Genomic DNA, 20,302 nt, shown 5'->3' with positions numbered 1-20,302 from the left:
GGATGCTATTTTGGAATAACTTGATAAAAATAAATATATAACTCCATATCAGCATGGCTTTATGAGAGATCGGTCCTGTCAAACTAACCTGATCAGCTTTTATGAGGAGGTGAGCTCCAGACTGGACCAGGGGCAATGGGGAGGAAAAATTAAATGGGAGCACACTTGGATGACTGAAGTGGAAAAGGACTTAGGAGTCTTAGTTAACTGTAAATTTAGCTGCAGTGACCAAATAAAATCTTGGGGTGCATCAATAGGGGCATAAATGCCCACAACAAGGAAATAATTCTACCTCTGTACAAATCACTAGTCAGACCACACATAGAATACTGTGTACAGTACTGGTCACCAGTGTAAAAGAAAGATATAGTGGAGCTGGAGAGGGTTCAAAGACGGGCAACCAGAATAATACGGGGAATGGGAGGACTACAGTACCCAGAAAGATTATCAAAATTGGGGTTATTTAGTTTAGAAAAAGAGAAGGCTTAGGGGAGACCTAATAACTATGTATAAATATATCAGGGGACAGTACAGAGATCTCTCCCATGATCTATTTATAACCAGGACTGTATCTATAACAAGGGGACATCCTCTGCGTCTAGAGGAAAGAAGGTTTCTACACCAGCACAGATGGGGGTTCTTTACTGTAAGAGCAGTGAGACTGTGGAATTCTCTGCCTGAGGAGGTGGTCATTGTTAACTCGGTAAAAGAATTTAAAAGGGGTCTGGATGCATTTTTGGAGAGTAATAACATTACTGGTTATGTATACTAGATTTATAGGGACAGAACATTGATCCAGGGATCTATTCTGATTGCCAATCGCTAAGGAATTTTTACCTCGAGTATGAGGGTTTGTTGCCTTCCTCTGCATCAACTCAGTAGGGGCTCATAAGGGTTATAGGTTGAACTTGATGGACTCTGGTCTTTTTTCAACCTTATGAACTATGTTACTATGCTTGTGCGTACAAGACATGACCACTGAGGCTGGTGGCAACATTACATGGAAGATGTACGTGACATGATCGCTGCAGCATGGAATATTGGAGTGGTGGAACTCAACCTAAGCTGTTAGAGATGTGACTGTCTGCAAAATGTTGACTGATACCAAGTACCAGACATCAGAAATCCACACAAGCTCTTTAAGATTATTTGATTTTTTACTGTCATGATCACATCACGTAGGGCAGGGAAGACGTGTGCCCTAACTTTCCCTAAAGCCGCTTTCCCTGCCTATTTGCAAAGACACCCTAGCGGTGAATCACAAATTGGAGCCGCACCATACACTGTACTAATGTGCTGGGGCAAAAGAGTCAAAATAATAAGCAAAACTGTACAAGGTCTGGGTACATGTCAAGAACAGGACTGGGTTAACAAAAAAAAAAAACATGACTAAGACCTAATACACAGCAGGAATGCTAAATAGCAACACACAGAAATATCAAGGCAACATACAGCATACTGACAATCAGTTCAGGAAACTAATACAAGATAAACTGTAGATATGAAAATATGAACAAGACTGGAAAACAGAATAATAACACTGCTTAACAGGATCAGGATAAGATGGGGGTGAGCAGCTAAACTGATGGTCAGATACCATACAGGTCAGGTACTTGAACACAATTTATACTAGACAGATACAAGCAAAACTTCAAAAGCCAAATTCCATAACATGGAGGAATACAGAAACTTCAAAAGCCAAACTCCATAGCATTGAGGAATACGGGTTAAGATTCTTAACTGGATTAGTCTGAACTGACTCCAAGAACTAAACAGGAAACACTAACAAGAACCAAACAGGACAAACTCCAGAATATAATCTGAGCACGGGTCTAACCAAGGCACACTAAATATATAGAAAGCAAAACACTAAAAGCCAGAACAAAGTACAAACATAACAAAGCTAAAATCTAGATACACAAGCCATGGCTGAACTTAGGATGCATGTGCACAGACTAAGGTGCTATGAAAACATAGTAAAATTAGCAGCCAGGAATAACAGCAGAGCTGGGGTCTAAATAACTCCACATGGGAGCCTATTGGCTTCAAACATTAACATTATCCTTACCAAAGCACACAACATGCAAAAATTGATCACGCAAGAAAAGCAAGTAAAAGTACACACCAACACAGAAAAAAACGGAATACAGACATAACATTTAGATCTCACCTGAAAATTTGAACACTTTAGGCAGTTGCCACCATTTCCAGTGGCTGACATGGTGGGACAGTGATTAAAGGGGTTATCAAGCAATAGAAAAATAGAGTTAATTTCTTCCATAAACAGCACAATTCCCGTCCTCAGGTTGTATGTGGTATTACAGACTGCTGGATCGATTCCCTTCAATGGAGCTGAGGCCAAGTGTTGCGCTGTTTTTTTTTTTTTTTTTTTTTTTTTTTTTTTTTTTTTTATAAATCAGCTCTATTTTTGTAATCTTTTCATAATGAAAGGATGAAGTCAACTCACTGACTTGCCATTATCTTCAGATCCCACACAGACATCCGCTCCAACACAGCGTGTATACAGTGGTAATGCCCATGATGAAGAAGTCCTAAGGCATTCAAAACACCTTACCACAGTTGGATTGAGCCCTGCAACTTTGCCTGCTGCCTGTAATGTTTTAATCAGATAAATAAAAGTTAAGTATTAACCTAAGTACATGATGGACACTATTGCAGTACTATGTGGTTACTGTTTATGTGTTGGTTTGCGTTGTTGGGAGGCCAGGCTGAATTATACATGCCAGAGATGCAGTCCATTAATAACTGTCCCATTTCTTCCTCTATGGAGCTGTTCTGTATATTCAGTTATCAGCGGCCGGCTTAGATCTTTTGCCGCCATCAATCCCCTCCACATACATAATCCATCACATTTTAAATTCTATTATATTACAGTGATTTTTGCATTGTGATTTACAATAGATTTGCATAAAAAAATAACCCGTCCCATTCCATACAATACTTCTATAAATCACCGTGATGTCTGAGGAATAATAGGAGGCATTTAGATGGAGAAATATGAGCAGTATTAAACAGCATTTATATGAATAGACATGGGAAGGTGCATGGAATTTACCAATTAAAAGGCCCATTTCCTGTAAATACTCTTCAAATCATAAGATGGAAATATGTAAGGAATTTTAAGACAAATTTCTAAAATAGAATGAGATAAAGTGAAAAAAAATTCTAAATTTTTGCAATAGCCTAATAACCCCAGTTGCTAATTTAATTAGGTATTTAATTTTGAATAAGAAAAGCATCATAGGTAGGGAAAGTATATCTATGGAAATGAAGACAATGGGGAGGAGGTAAAGGAGTATTTTAGCCCCTAAAATGTATCCCCAATCTATAAGATATCTCCAGAGCTCCCATAGACAATGCATAGAGCACAAGCTGATTCCCCGCTACATTTGGGGGGAGGGGAGTTGAGGCCCCATTCTGCAGATAGCAGACGGTCCCATAGGTTGGATCCCCCTACGATCAGGGGATATGTTTTTAGGGCCTAGAATACCCCTGTTTTTAGTGCATTTTTGCACAATTTTGTTTTTAATGTATCTGACCTTTTAACCTTTGACCTTTGTCAAGCATTCGCACCGTTTTTGTTGCTTTTTGGCATGCACATCATCGAAGAGAGGAATCTATCATGCGCTACTTTTTCACCCCTTTTTTTGGACTTGCACTTTCTCCTTTATGCTAGTTTAAACAGTGTGAAATGTACAATATTGTCACACATGATAATTTGCACAGTTTTTTCGATGCGCTCTTATGCCACGCGGTTTGTACACCAATTGGGTGCAGTGGAATTGTGCAAAAATGTTGGTTGTGACTTCTTAAAAAGTTGCATATAATAAATGTCTAATAAGCCACAACACTAAAACCACACCAACCTTATTTATGACAAAAATGATGGTGAAAAGTAAAAAAGGGGGTGTCAGTTAAGTGTTATGGCTTTTTAGACTGTGTACTTTTTTTTTTAGAAAGCTGCTGAATTTATATGCAACTTTACTCCACTGAATGGCACAAAACATCTCACAACAATATGATAGATTTTGCATAGTTAAAATCTTTCTAAGGGAACATTTGCACATAAAAAATATGCTGCATATTTTGCTGTATATTTTCTGTTGCTGATTTTGCTACCCATTGACTTCATTGGTTAGCAAAATCAGCTGTAGACAAAATGCAGAGGATCCTGTACATGTGAATGTACCCTAAGGGTATGGTCCCACATACCGCTTACGCAGCGTATTTCCCGCTGCACAAAATCTGCTGCTGCAGCAGGAAATACGCTGTGTAATCCCCAATCACCATACACACAGAGCTTTCTGGTGGCAGCCCTGTATGTGCAGTGAGTTTTAGAGGTGGGGTATACATCGGTATGACTGTGACGTGCAGCCCTTGCTCCAAAACTCGCTGCACACACAGGGCTGCCACAGGATAGCCCTGTGTGTATGTGAATGGGAAATGATGCAGTGTATTTACCGCTGCAGCAGCAGACTTTGCGCAGCGTGAAATACGCTGCATAAGTGATACTTGGGACCGTACCTTTAAGATGAAAGTGCAAAATTGAAAAGTGGGGTGCAAATTCCCCAAAAAAACATTACACCCCCCCCCCTTCTGCTGTGAGGCACAATGAAGTCCATGCACACTACAGAATTTCTGAGCTGACTTCTTTTTGGAAATTCTGGTACAGTCGCGCCCCATTGATGTCAGGGGGATTTCGCTGTCCAGAGTAGATTATGGAATTCCACCACCGAATGAATGAACGGAATATTGAGCGGAATGCATTGGTGGCTATTGGGCCTGGCAATGCCTAAGCAGTCCTAGTGCCGACAGCACCGGGCGTCCTTTGAACCTCCACCCACATAAATTGTGTAGTGTGCATAGACCCTAGGGAGGGTCACCATTTGGGAAATCCGCTGCAAATCTTGTCACTCTACTTCAGTGGGTCCACAAAAAATCCACGATAGCTGCAGATTTGCAGATTGCCGGCAGACCCATTGAATTGAATGGTAGTAAAACTCCCAGCGGATCTCCTGCAGTGGGAAACCTTTAGCGAGTTTTCAAGTGTGAACGTTCCCTTATGCAAGCTGTCTAATGAGCGGAAACACAGCCATTCCTCTTGTTCACACACAACAGCTTATTTGGAAAGGTCACCTGAAACGACAGGTACACTTTACACCCGCTGCTTAGCTATGAGACGTGTAAATTGCCGGTGTCAGGTCATCCGATGCTTAAGACCAATGGTTATTATTTCAGCAGCTCCTTAATGACGTCTTATAAAACTTCCCATCAATGTCTCTTTGACAGGTTCAGTAATAAAAGTTTCTTTATATTTCCCACTGTCCTTTCAGCAACCAAATATTTAGAGGCCTCTCGGTTGTCATTGTCAGCAAATCCCTGACTGATCATAAAACAATGTCCGCACTCACTTCATGTATCTTTATTTCCCTTCACAACTTCAGGATAACAAACTAGTCAGAGGTCTGGAAGTCTGGCACCTATTATGGTTGGATTTACTATATAATCATCATTGTCCAATAACCAGGAAACAAGGGGAAGAGGCTCCACCGAGTAAATTCATTTATTTATTTATTTTTTATAAATGTATTTATTAATGAATGCATTTATTTATTCATTTATGTATTTAATTATTTATTCATGCATTTTATGATTTATTTATTTGTTCAATCATTTATTTGTTTGTTTATTTATTCATTCATTTACCGTATTTATGTATGTCTTTATTTATTTATTTTTGTATTTGATTATTTTATTTGATTATTTATTTATTTACGCATTTATTTATTTATTTGTTCATTTATCTTTCTATTTATTCATTCATGTGTTTGTTTATTTATTTCTTTTCATTTCATATGTTTTTACTCACTGGAAGCCTTCAGCTGAAGTATGGACAATCACACCGTCATTTACATTCCCCTGAGAGCAGTATGTCCCAACCAGGATAACTCCCAGCATGCTAAATCTGTTAGCAATGCAATGAATCCACCAATTGCGCTGTTTGGAACTCCAGGCATTACAATTGGTTCGTTATAGGGAATGTGTCATTAGAAAATGCCTTCAGCTGTCCGAGCATGCTGGGAGTTGTACTTTTGCAACAGCTGGAGGCACACTGGTTGGGAAACACTGCCCTAGAGGTGACTGAACATTTTTCAAATACTGTTGCACAAATATGGTTTCATTTCCAGATTATCATACTTTGTGGCAGAATTTGGATGCAGCTTCTGCAACTGAAAGTGTTACGTCCCAGTACATCAGTCCCAGCTGCTATACTTTAAAGTGGTACTCCGCTGCTCAGTGACATCATGAGGGGGTGGGGCTATGTCGTCACGAGCTCCCGGCATTGGCTCCAGCGTTTTGAACAGTTTGTTCCAAACGCTGAGCAGCGGAGTACCCCTTTAAGGTTGCCGGGTGAATGAGTTGCTATAGGTTTTCTGGACATATGTGTTATATATTTCAGGTACTGGAGACATTTACAGAATGTCTGTCTTTGCATTATACTTCATGCATACACTGAGGTAACCAGAGTTTGGAGGTTTCATATTTTTTTATGACTTACATTTTCTTATACAGCTTAATAGTTGATTTGGTCACATGTAGTCTCCTAGCCAATGAATGCAGGAATCAGTCCCAAGTCCAACTATCCTCTCCTGGGGGAAAGAGGTGGCCCCAAGTCTGTTCTTCAGTAGTAAAGGCCATGATCATCATGTTCATTATTTTGGCGGAAAGCCACACCGATTGTAGTGACGGTGCATGTCCACGCGGTCCTAACGATGATGAATTTTGGCAGAGATTCTGTTGTGTGAATGTAACCTGCCAAATAATCATGCTCTCTTTTCTCTTGCCACCCTATTCTCAGTGTTATTCTCAAAGCCTATCTCTCCAGCACCCTAAGCGTTAAGCGGCCCTTGTAATTAGACATAGTTTCCCCTCCATTACCTGATCCCACCTGAAGTGTATTCTGTCAGTAAACTATTATTTACCGGCGCTGTGTAACTTAAGTTATGCACATATATTTACATGACTTAATATAAAATGTGCATTTTTATTGGCCTTTCTCTAAAGTGGAGACAGTGAAGAATAAAGCGCGTCTTAAGCTCTCCTAAGAACGCGGCTCATTTGAATTCATTGCAGGTCAACATTACAGATTAACCCATTATCCTTTGACCCCGGGAGCAGCTATTAGATTATGCAATATATCAGAAGTGCTGCACGCTGCAAGTTTATTCCATTTAAGAGGAAAGCTGAGGAACTGAGGCATCGGACTTAATGGAGGATCTGTTCCAGAGATCAGATGTGAACGGAGGATGAAAAGTCTCCTTGTACTTTTATTGTAATGCTGCTTGGCCCTTGGTTATAGTCAGCAGATGCGGACACCGCAGTTATATAGAGGGTGAACCCATGTTCCTTGAAAACCACAGAGTGCACCTAAAAGACATTCTCGCTGCAGCTCAATGACAACTTTTGGTCATGCAGGTTACAGTGACTTTCTCGTATGTTTCATATTTTTTTTAGTCGGCCAAAAAGTTGCAATTGATTCCAACAATTTTGATGGCGTTGTATTTCTTGCAATTGTTGTGCCATTTTTATGCCCAAAGGGAAACATCACATGACAGTCGGAGGTATAAATACACCCTAGAGAAGTGTTTCCTAACCAGTGTGCCTCCAGCTGTTGCAAAATGACAGCTCCCAGCATGCCCGGACAGCCTACGGCTGTCCGGGCATGCTGGGAGTTGTCATTTTGCAACAGCTGGAGGCACACTGGTTGGGAAACACTTCGGAAACAATGGTCGTTTTGTCGTTGTGCAACAGCTGGAGGCACACTGGGAAACACTTAGGGAACAATGGTTGTTTTGTTTTTCGGCAACAGATGGAGGAACACTTGGGTAATAATGGTCGTTTTGTTGTTCCGCAACAGCTGGAGGGAAACACTTGGGGAACAATGGTCATTTTGTCGTTTGGCAACAGCTGGAGGTGCACTGGTTGGGGAACACTTGGGGAACAACGGTTGTTTTGTTGTTCTGCAACAGATGGAGGAACACTGGTTGGGGAACACTTGGGGAACAATGGTCGTTTTGTTGTTCTGCAACAGCTGGAGGGAAACACTTGGGGAACAATGGTAATTTTGTCATTTTGCAACAGCTGGGGGCACACTGGATGGGGAACACTTGGGGGAACAATCTTGACTGTGTTGTATTTCTTGCAACAAGGCTGTCCAGGCATGCTGGGAGTTGTCATTTTGCAACAGCTGGAGGAACACTGATTGGGAAATACTTCAGAAACAATGGTCGGTTTGTCGTTGTGCAACAGCTGGAGGCACACTGGTTGGGAAACACTTAGGGAACAATCTTGACTGTTTTGCATTTCTTGCAATTGTTGTGCCATTTTTATGCCCAAAGGGAAACATCACATGACAGGGGGAGGTTTAAATACACCCTAGAGTAGTAGGGAACAATGGTTGTATTGTTGTTCTGCAACAGATGGAGGAACACTGGTTGGGGAACACTTGGGGAGCAATGGTCGTTTAGTTGTTCTGCAACAGCTGGAGGCACACTGGTTGGGAAACACTTGGGGAACAATGGTCATTTTGTTGTTCTGCAACAGCTGGAGGCACACTGGTTGGGAAACCCTTGGGGAACAATGGTCATTTTGTCGTTGTGCAACAGCTGGAGGCGCACTGGTTGGGGAAGACTTGGGGAACAATGGTCAATTTGTCATTTTGCAACAGCTGGAGGCACACTGGATGGGGAACACTTGGGGAACAATCTTGACTGTGTTGTATTTCTTGCAATTGTGCCATTTTTATGCCCAAAGGGAAACATCACATGACAGTCGGAGGTTTAAATACACCCTAGGGCAGTGTTTCCCAACCAGTGTGTCTCCAGCTGTTGCAAAATGACAACTCCCGGGCATGCTGGGAGTTGTCATTTTGCAACAGCTGGAGGCACACTGGTGGGGAAAGACTTCGGAAACACTGGTCGATTTGTCATTCTGCGACCGCTGGAGGCACACTGGTTGGGAAACACTTAGGGAACAATGGTTGTTTCGTTGTTCTGCAACAGATGGAGGAACACTGGTTGGGGAACATTTGGGGAACAATGGGGAATTAATCATTCTGCAACAGCTGGAGGCACACTAGATGGGGAACACTTAGGGGAACAATCTTGACTGTGTTGTATTTCTTGCAATTGTTGTGCCATTTTTATGCCCAAAGGGAAACATCACATGACAGTCGGAGGTTTAAATACACCCTAGAGCAGTGTTTCCCAACCAGTGTGCCTCAAGCTGTTGCAAAATGAATGACAACAAAGGCTGTCCAGGCATGCTGGGAGTTGTCATTCTGCAACAGCAGGAGGAACACTGGTTGGGAAACACTTAGGAAACAATGGTCAATTTGTTGTTTTGCAAAAGCTGGAGGCACACTGAATGAGGAACACTTGGGGAACAATGGTCAATTTGTCGTTTTGCAACAGCTGGAGGCACTCTGGATGGGGAACACTTAAGGGAACAATCTTGACTGTATTGTATTTCTTGCAATTGTTGTGCCATTTTTATTGCCCAAATGGAAACATCACATGACAGTCGGAGGTTTAACCAAAAGTCGTTGAGAGCCCTAGCCACATATATATCTGTATATATAAAGGTGCATCTTAGGACACCTGCATGTGCCATAGAGGACTGCACCATTCCTGCAGGTAGAAAAAAGTAAAGCAAAAATTTGGGATCAGTTCTACTTAGTGTTGAGCGGCATAGGCCATATTCGAATTCGCGAATATTCGCGAATATATGGACGAATATTCGTCATATATTCGCGAATATTCGCATGTTCGTAATATTCTCGTTTTATTTTCGCATATGCGAATATTCGCGCATGCGAAAATTAACCCATGCGAAAATTACCATATAGAAAATTTGCATATGCGAAAATTCACGTATGCGAAAATTCGCATATGCTAATTTTCGTATATGCGAATTTTCGCTTGCCAATCTCACACAGTAGTATTAGATCCTTCTTTACACCACACAAGCTGGAAGCAGAGAGGGATGATCACTGTGATGTGTACTGTGAGAAAAAAAAAAAAAAAAAAATGAATATTCGTAATTACGAATATATAGCGCTATATTCGCGAAATTCGCGAATTCACGAATATGCGATATTCGCGAATAATATTCGAATTGCGAATATTCGCGAGCAACACTAGTTCTACTTACGGTTTGCCATGAGGAAAGCTTATTCAAAGAACTCTATCTATTGAAGGCTGTAATGTGATACTCCAGTGTGCAATCCGGATAGTGTGGTTACCCTAGGGCCATTGGATGGGCACCCAATAAATTATCATTATTGCAGCAGTGGGACCACTAGCTTGTGCTGGAAGCCTTCAGCTGAAGTATAGACAATCACACCAATTATGGGCCATTTAAAGGAGTTCTGTAGTGAAACATAACTTATCCAATCTAATATTTCATTGTTATGTGATTTTCAGGATCTGAGCGATAGATGTACAGAAGATTGTTAGAAATGTTCTTTTCCTGCTTTACACTAATAATATCGGTTTTGACATCATCTTTCCACCCCCAGTTCTGTCTTATACAGCTGCTTCGTATTGTGAAGACCCCCTACCCCTAAGTAAACATGCTGCAGACACATTCACCTAATCCCCTATTAGTCATATCATTCAGTTTACCATTTCATTGTTGCCGTTTCTATATAAGTCAAATATTTCACAACAATTACATTATTAGAATTTCTAAGAAACAGATTTCACAATACTTATTAAAGCATTAGGTAGTTTAGAACTATTATGGAATTAGGCTAGTTTATGGGGAACATGCCACATTTTTGCAATGTTTTCCTATAATTTTTCCAGTTTTTTTTTTTCTGTAAAAACGCTATGACCAGCAGTGTGTAGTAGAAAACCAATAGCACAATTTATAATGCGCTACAAATGGTACAGCTCTGACTGTGGCTGTGGCTCTGGCTGTGACTCTGGCTGTGGCTCTGGCTGTGGCTCTGGCTGTGACTATGACTGTGGCTGTGGCCCTGGCTGTGGCTCTGGCTGTGACTCTGGCTGTGGCACTGACTGTGACTCTGACTGTGACTATGACTGTGGCTGTGGCTCTGGCTGTGACTCTGGCTGTGGCTCTGGCTGTGACTCTGGCTGTGGCTCTGGCTGTGGCTTTGGCTGTGGCTCTGGGTGTTGCTCTGACTGTGGCTCTGACTGTGGCTCTGGGTGTTGCTCTGACTGTGACTATGACTGTGGCTGTGGCTCTGGCTGTGACTCTGACTGTGACTATGACTGTGGCTGTGGCCCTGGCTGTGACTCTGGCTGTGACTCTGGCTGTGGCTCTGAATGTGGCTTTGGCTGTGGTTCTGACTGTGGCTCTGGGTGTTGCTCTGACTGTGGCTCTGGCTGTGGCTCTGACTGTGACTCTGACTGTGACTCTGGGTGTTGCTCTGACTGTGGCTCTGGATGTGACTCTGGCTGTGAGTCTGACTGTGGCTCTGAATGTGGCTCTGGCTGTGGCCCTAGCTGTGGTTCTCGCTGTGGCTCTGGCTGTGGTTCTGGCTGTGACTCAGGCTGTGGCTCTGACTGTGGCTCGGGCTGTTACTCTGACTGTGGCTCTGACTGTGGCTCTGATTCTGACTGTGACTCTGACTGTGGCTCTGACTGTGGCTCTGACTGTGGCTCTGGCTGTAGCTCTGGCTGTGACTCTGGCTGTGGCTCAGGCTGTGGCTCTGGCTGTAGCTCTGGCTGTGACTCTGACTGTGGCTCTGGCTGTGGCTCTGGCTGTGGCTCTGGCTGTGACTCTGGCTGTGACTCTGGCAGTGACTCTGGCAGTGACTCTGACTGTGGCTCTGACTGTGGCTCTGACTGTGGCCCTAGCTGTGGTTCTCGCTGTGGTTCTGGTTGTGGCTCTGGCTGTGGTTCTGACTGTGGCCCTAGCTGTGGTTCTCGCTGTGGTTCTGGTTGTGGCTCTGGCTGTGGTTCTGGCTCTGGCTGTGGCCCTAGCTGTGGTTCTCGCTGTGGTTCTGGTTGTGGCTCTGACTGTGGCTCTGGCTGTAGCTCTGGCTGTGACTCTGGCTGTGGCTCAGGCTGTGGCTCTGGCTGTAGCTCTGGCTGTGACTCTGACTGTGGCTCTGGCTGTGGCTCTGGCTGTGGCTCTGGCTGTGACTCTGGCAGTGACTCTGGCAGTGACTCTGACTGTGGCTCTGACTGTGGCTCTGACTGTGGCCCTAGCTGTGGTTCTCGCTGTGGCTCTGGCTGTGGTTCTGGCTGTGGCCCTAGCTGTGGTTCTCGCTGTGGTTCTGGTTGTGGCTCTGGCTGTGGTTCTGGCTCTGGCTGTGGCCCTAGCTGTGGTTCTCGGTGTGGTTCTGGTTGTGGCTCTGGCTGTGGTTCTGGCTGTGGCCCTAGCTGTGGTTCTCGCTGTGGCTCTGGCTATGGTTCTGGTTGTGGCTCTGGCTATGGTTCTGGTTGTGGCTCTGGCTGTGGCTCTGGCTGTGGCACTAGCTGTGGCTCTCGTCGTGGCTCTGACTGTGGCTCTGGCTGTTGCTCTGACTGTGGCTCTGACTGTGACTCTGACTGTGACTCTGACTGTGGCTCTGGCTGTGTCTCTCGTCGTGGCTCTGACTGTGGCTCTGGCTGTTACTCTGACTGTGGCTCTGACTGTGACTCTGACTGTGACTCTGACTGTGGCTCTGGCTGTGGCTCTCGCCGTGGCTCTGACTGTGACTCTGACTGTGACTCTGACTGTGGCTCTGGCTGTGGCTCTTGCTGTGGCTCTGACTGTGGCTCTGGCTGTTACTCTGACTGTGGCTCTGACTGCGGCTCTTGCTGTGGTTCTGACTGTGGCTACGGCTCTTGCTCTGACTGTGGCTGTGGCTTTGGCTCTCACTGGCTCAACTAAAGGCTCGTTCACATTTCCATTTTGCTTCGCTAAAGGGAGCTCTGTTGGCCAGTCCATTGGAAATAAAGGAGTTAAGCGAAGGGAGAAAAATGGCATGTCCTATTTTTTTCTTTGCTCAACTCCTGAAAAATGCCCAAAGGACCCAATTTAAGTCAATGGGATCCATCGGGATTCATGGGTGTCAGTTGTGCTCTGTTCAGGGTCCATTTGGCACAAAAAAAAAGTGCCAAACGGACTCTGAAAGTGTTGAAGCACAATGGCTGTTTGAATTCAGCTTAACTGGAGCAGTGCATGTTTATGGGGAGCTGCAAAATGTAGCTTTACCCCTTTTACAGCACTTTGCAGCAAGTTCTACATCATAGCCTATGAGCCAGGATACGTTTTATAGGCTAAACAATTCGATCTTTCACCACTAGCAGGTGGTGTTTATTAAGTAATAGGTTATGTACTGGGTGTAAAGGAAGGCAACCCATTACATACATCGGGATTTCACATTATGATGTAATAATTTAGTAAAACATAGAAATACTTTACAAAGTCGCACAGGGTACATCCAGTTTTCAACCACATAGTCTCATTGTGGGACACTGCACTTGGCTGTGCGCATCATTTCCCAGCTTGCTGCGTTCTCCGTCCAGTTACAACAGACGGCCATTTCCAAGGGGAATCTGGCGTAATAATTCCGCTCCGAAATTCCGTTGCACCATTTTTCCAATGGGATTCTGCCGCACTGAGCACATGGCAGAATTTAGGTGGCTGCAACATCTGTCGCAGAACTCCTGATTCTGGCCTCATGTCAACTCTTTTGGCGGAATCCGCTCAGAAATGCATTGCCGTCCATGGAGATGACGCATTTTTGAATGGTCCTAGAGCTGGCATGTTCTGCCTGCTATTTGCTGTCCGCCCCTGTTTTCTGCAGATATTCTGCTGTGTAAACATACGGGGGGGGGGGGGGGATTCATCAAGACCTGTGCTGAGGAAAAGTTGACCAGTTGCCCCTAGCAACCAATCAGATCGCTACTTTAATTTTTCAGAGGCCTTTTCGAAAATGAAAGCAGCGATGTTATTGTTGCTATGGGCAACCGGTCGACTTTTCCTCTGCACAAGTTGCGGAGAATCTCCCCCCCCCCCCCCCCCCCCATATAGTCAATAAGTCTCCTCCAACTGGACAGAGATTTCAGCAGGGTGGGGAGTGAAGCGCACAGTCGAGTGCCTCTCCCTGCTCTTCCTAATAATCGGTGGGGGTCTGGACACTCGGACCCCGACCGATCAAAACTTTAGCCATGTCTCTGTGACAAAAGTTTTGTAATATTACAAGGACACTTTAAAAATGCATTTTAGAGTACAAGGGATATTCCCCGAGATCACACGTCACATCAATGCAGGTACGCCATAATAATTATGGATTAATTTAACCTTTAGTTGTCCGGCATGAAAAACACTAGCATGCAACTAGGATGTAACTAACTCAATATAGAAAAGAGCTTTTACAAGAAACATTCAAGAGTATCGCAACACCAGATGATGTATTGTTAAACAGGGCAATGCTTCTTTTTCCCTGCGGAGGTGCTGCAGGGAATAGCCATTGCAAAACTACAACCCCCAGCATGCCCGGACAGCCTTCGGCTGTCCGGGCATGCTGGGAGTTGAAGTTTTGCAACAGCTGGAGGCACCCTGGTTGGGAAACACTGTCTTAGTCTGACACATGCAGGACACAGCATTGTGTCTCTCAGGGTTTGTGTGCAATGGTTCTCTTTAAGGATTTAACAAGTCAGAAAGTAAATGTGTAATTATGCGTAATAAAAAGAGACCGGAGGGAAGAAATGTCTAATGTGACTCCAGATGTGGCAGCTTCAGTGCTGGGTACAAGTATTTAATGTGCGCAAATAATCCTATGAAATATACAATTTATATTTTGTATCCCACATCCAAGGGGATTTCCTATAAAATGTAGGTATATGGACTGCATCCCTGTATTAGGACTGCTAGTTTAAATGGGCACTGTCAGAATTAAAAACTACCGTATATACTCGAGTATGAGCCGAGTTTTTCAGCAGAATTTTTCGTGCTGAAAATGCCCCCCTCGACTTATACTCAAGTGAACTCTCCACCTGTCAATCCCTTCTCAGTGGTCTTCAACCTGCGGACCTCCAGATGTTGCAAAACTACAACTCACAGCCATCAGCTGTCCGGTCATGCTGGGAGTTGTAGTTTTGAAACATCTAGAGGTCCGCAGGTTGAAGACCACTGCCAGGCCTTCGTCATCATCCAGACCCCCCCCCCCCCCCCCTTTAGTTTTCTACTCACCTTCTCTCGGTGGGAAGGAAGGGTGAGTTGGTCCGGGTCATCTATGCTGCAGGGACCGTGCGGTGGGGAGGGTTAGTCGTTCCGGGCTGTCCATCTTCACCGGGAGGCCCTCATCTCTGCCCCAGACTAGTGATATTGCCTTGACGACGACACACAAGGACGTCCCTGTGCATCGTCGTCAAGGCAACGTCACTAGTCCGGGGCTGGGCCGATGGCTGTCTGGGCATACTGGGAGTTGTAGTTTTGCAACATCTGGAGGTCTGCAGGTTGAAGATCCCTGATTGAAGGGATTGACAGGTGGTGATGATGAAGGGGGGGATGATGATGGGGGTGATAATGACGGGGGTCTGGATGATGACGAGGGGGATGATGACGAGGGTGATGATGACAGGGTGATGATGATGGGGGTGTTAATGACGGGGGTCTGGATGATGACATGGGGGGATGATGTATTTGCCACCCTAGGCTTATAGTCGAGTCAATAACTTTTCCTGGGTTTTTGGGGTGAAATTAGGGGCCTCGGTTCATATTCGGGTCGGCTTATACTCGAGTATATACGGTAGGTATATATATATATATATATATATATATATATATATATATATATTGTGCATCTTGGCAAAACATTCAAAGAAAACTGTAGTGGTATATAACTTATCCCCTATCTGAAGGATCTCCTGAACGGGGGCCCAGCAGTCCGCATGAAGGGAGCGTTTCATCACATATCCCTTCCATGTATCTCTATGGGATATATGGGGTGGGGGTGTCGGCTGCCGTGTCATTCTGGGGATGGACAAGCCCCCTTCCTGCACACTGCCGAGGCCCCGTAGAGGAGAGTGCGGGGGGCAGTGGTCGGACCCCCCGTGATCTATAACTTATCCTATCCTTATCCGTACGTTATGTACCACTACAGTTTTCCTTTAAACTTTCTAATATAACTTCATAAGAAAATGTTATCTACTTTTTATAGAGATCATGGCTTGTAAAAAAAAAAAAGACCACTAGGGGTACCTATACCATCCAGAACATAATCCTATTTTGCTGCAGTATCATCTTTGTCCCAGCTAAAGCATAGGCTGAGACAAAGTCCAGGAAGTGAGGGCAAGACCAGCATTCCTCTGTGCTCACTCCTGTCCTATCAGACTGCAGCAGGGAGGAGGGGGTTACAGAGCAGCCTGCAGTGATTGGATGAAGAGACCCAGCAATCAGGGAGGAAGAGGAGTTATGCAGAGTGAGGACACACTCCCTCCAGAGCACAGAATTACAAACCAAGTGAGCAACAGATAGAAGGTATTTGTAAGAGATATATAGGTGCTAGACACACAAAAAAAAAATAATATATGCATGTGTAGTGAGGGTGTGATGAGGGCAGATGTTATTGCCCTAGGGGCAGATGGCATTAACCCCTTGTATTCGTGGTGCCAGGGCGTAGTTAACCTCTGCACCACCCGAAGGTATACCGCTGGATCCTGGGCTAGGCGCAGGGCAAATAATGACTCCAATGCCAAGTTACGGAACAACTGCAGCTTTACTGAGGCAGAGAGATGGAATAGTCTTTACAGATCAGTTAGGCACAAGGAGATGACCAGTGAATTAGGAGACATGTGGGCTTGCTGGGACTTGTAGTGGACTTGGACAGAATGCTGAAAACCCACGCTGAATTTAGACAGGCTTGACTGACTTGACTAGGACTGACTAGACTTCACCCCTTGTGTAGCTTACCAGGTTTTGACATTCACCTGTGGGGCACTTGGTTGGTAGAAGCATGGCTGCGTGGTTAGGTCTTGGGTCTCCTCAGGACACCGGACACTCTCAGGTCTTGACTGTTCCTCAGCATGTACTCAAAACTCAAGAGACTGAACTAACTCCTCCCTTGGTTTATATGGGAGCACTTTGGAGGGGTCCTATAGGTCACCTCACAAGTCACCTGGTCACTGACACCTTCCCTGGTCACATGACTTTAACATTTATAGGCATATGAACATTATTAAGACATTCTCATATATGACATAAGGCACTTATTAACCATTTGAGATATATACAATAAAGATGGACTTAGGGGATACTGAGATAGAGTCCGACACACAGGACAGAAAGGCACAGGAGTACAACTCCTGCACTGGGCCACCACACATGATCAGGATTAGGTACTGAGTATATAACATTTTGGGTTTTTTGTGGGATATGACAGGTACTCTTTAAGAATTATGATAACATTGCTGCTTTCTTCCAAAAATGGTATCACACCTGTAGTTTAGCTTCAATACAAGACACAACCCATGGACAAGTCTGACGCTGTTTCTGGAACAAAGCAGCCTTGATGACCTGAGGCTCAGTCAATCCTGCATTCAGGGCTTCCATCACAGGTATCTGTATGCATCCCGCTGAGAACGAGATGCCGATGAATAGTGTAGTGGAGAGCAGCGGGTGCCATTTATTAAGGGATGTGTACCGTATATACTCGAGTATAAGCCGAGTTTTTCAGCACGATTTTTCATGCTGAAAACACCCCCCTCGGCTTATACTCGAGTGAACTCTCCGCCCTCAGTGGTCTTCAACCTGCAGACCTCCAGATGTTTCAAAACAACAACTCCCAGCCATCGGCTGTCCGGGCTTGCTGGGAGTTGTAGTTTTGAAACATCTGGAGGTCTGCAGGTTGAAGACCACTGCTGCCTTCGACATCATCCAGCCCCCCCCCCCCCCCCCTCACCCCCTTTAGTTCTGTACTCACCTCTGCTCAGCGGGACGTTAGGGTGCGCTGGTCCGGGCCATCTGTGCTGCAGGGACAGTCCGGTGCGGAGGGATAGTCATTCCGGGCTGTCCATCTTCAACGGGGGGGCTTCGGGCCCGGCCCTGAAATAGTCGCGTTGCCTTGACGACGACGCACAGGGACGTTCATGAGTAACGTCCCTGTGCGTCGTCATCAAGGCAACGTCTCTATTCCGGGCCCGAAGCGTGGAGAAGAGGCCCCCCCGGTGAAGATGGACAGCCCGGAACGACTATCCCTCCACACCGGACTGTCCCAGCAGCACAGATGGCCCGGACCAGCTCACCCTAATGTCCCGCCGAGCGGAGGTGAGTACAGAAATAAAGGGGGTGAGAGGGGGGGCTGGATGATGTGGAAGGCCGCAGTGGCTGATGGCTGCCCGGACTTTCTGGGAGTTGTAGTTTTGAAACATCTGGAGGTCCGCAGGTTGAAGACCACTTTATCAGACATTGACAAGCCTTGATGATGAGGGGGGGGGGCTGATGACATGTGGTGGTGATGAAGGGTGGGTGTGATGATGACAAGGGGATGATGGGGGGGGGTGTGGGATGATGACAAGGGGATGATGAAGGGGGGGCGGGATAATGACAAGGGGATGATGAAGGGGGGTGTGGGATGATGACAGGCAGTGATGATGAAGGGGGGGTGGGATGATGACAGGGAGGGGGATGATGACAGGCGGTGATGATGAAGGGGGGTGATGACAGGGTGATGATGATGTTAATGACGGGGGTCTGAATGATGACAGGGGGGATGATGTATTTCCCACCCTACGCTTATAGTCGAGTCAATAACTTTTCATGGGTTTTTGGGGTGAAATTAGGGGCCTCGGCTTATATTCGGGTCGGCTTATACTCGAGTATATACGGGGTATGTTATTTTCAGCAGAATCAAAAGGGTAGTCTGTTGCATGGTCCAGTCCATTTAAAATAGTGTATATTGCCTGCACAGAGTTACAAGGTGTAATACGTAATAAATAAATAAATAAATAACATTTGCTGCCTGTTTTGGGCAGGATGCCGACAAATCCCTGTAGCAGAAGTCCTAAACACAGTATGAACCTTGCCTAACCCTGTGAAGCTTCTTCTTTATATCCACATAGGGAAAGATGAAAAACAATTGTAGGCTTTAAAAATGGCCGTATTGTACTATGACTGTTTGCTTACCATATGGTACATAGCATTGAAGTTCATGTGTGAAATTCCTTTATACCACTAGCTATAAGTGCTCAGCAACGTGCAGACACTCCTTAAAGGGTAAAAGGAGCACTGGCCGCCATGAGCATTTGCAGAAATGTTTTTTTAATGCTTTGGCCTGTTAGTAGATATAATGATTACAACACAACCACATAAACTAAGTGCCACCTTTTATTATGATGGGAATCACATCGTATTAAAGGGGTACTCCGTTGCAAAACATTTTTTTAATTCAACTGGTGCCAGAAAGTTAAACAGATTTGTAAATCACTTCTATTTAATAATCTTAGTCCTTCCAGTACTTATCAGCTGCTGTATACTAAAGAGGAAGTTCTTTTCTTTTTAAATTTGCTCTCTGTGCTCTCTGCTGACACCTCTGTTCATGTCAGGAACTGTCCAGAGCAGGAGAGGTTTTCTATGGGGATTTGCCCCTACTCTGGACAGTTCCTAAAATGGACAGAGGTGTCAGCAGAGAGCCCTGTGGTCAGACAAAGGAACGAAAAGAACTTCCTCTGTATTATACAGCAGCTGATAAGTACTGAAAGGATTACGATTTTTAAATAGCAGTCATTTACAAATCTGTTTAACTTTCTGGCACCAGTTGATTAAAAAAAATTTGATTTCCACTGGAGTACCCCCTTTAAACAGTCACTGATGTGATCACCATGGTCCAGAAGTCATCCCGCGCATGCACGTGCCAAACAAACGGGAAGCGCCACCAAAGTAGACACGCAGCCGGAACTGCATTTCCTGCCTGTTCCACACATCCACACGTTGTGAACTGAGGTTGGCCTTGTGTAATCCTATGTCATTGTATCACGTCCTCCCTGTCAAACTGCAACGCCCAGTGCACCTGAAACACCAATGAAGCGGCATGTAAAAGTTTAAATGTCGCTGTCATTTTTGAAGCATTTAAACAGTTAAAATAACCGGCACCGAGCCATCTCCATACCGGTTATTAGCAGCGGCCCTCAGCTCCAGGTGGTCCTGATCCCTCTCCATACACAGGATGAGTATACTGTCTCCCTTGCGGGCCGCTTATGCATGGTGCATTCCATTTATTTAGGAGGGGATGGATCATTTTCCTATATTCTCATGATTGGTT

The 20,302-nt window shown here is 44.8% G+C and overlaps 1 protein-coding gene across 3 annotated transcripts in view; it reads left to right on the top strand.

Annotated features, from left to right (window-relative positions):
- LOC130290337 (leucine-rich repeat and fibronectin type III domain-containing protein 1-like protein) overlaps positions 1-20,302 on the top strand; it is a 693,710-nt gene that overhangs the window by 633,463 nt on the left and 39,945 nt on the right. The gene's annotated exons all lie outside the window — the stretch shown is intronic.

Source organism: Hyla sarda, chromosome 9, assembly GCF_029499605.1.
Source record: "Hyla sarda isolate aHylSar1 chromosome 9, aHylSar1.hap1, whole genome shotgun sequence".
In the NCBI taxonomy this organism is placed as follows: Eukaryota; Metazoa; Chordata; class Amphibia; order Anura; family Hylidae; genus Hyla; species Hyla sarda.
This window is presented reverse-complemented; position numbering and strand designations above follow the sequence as displayed.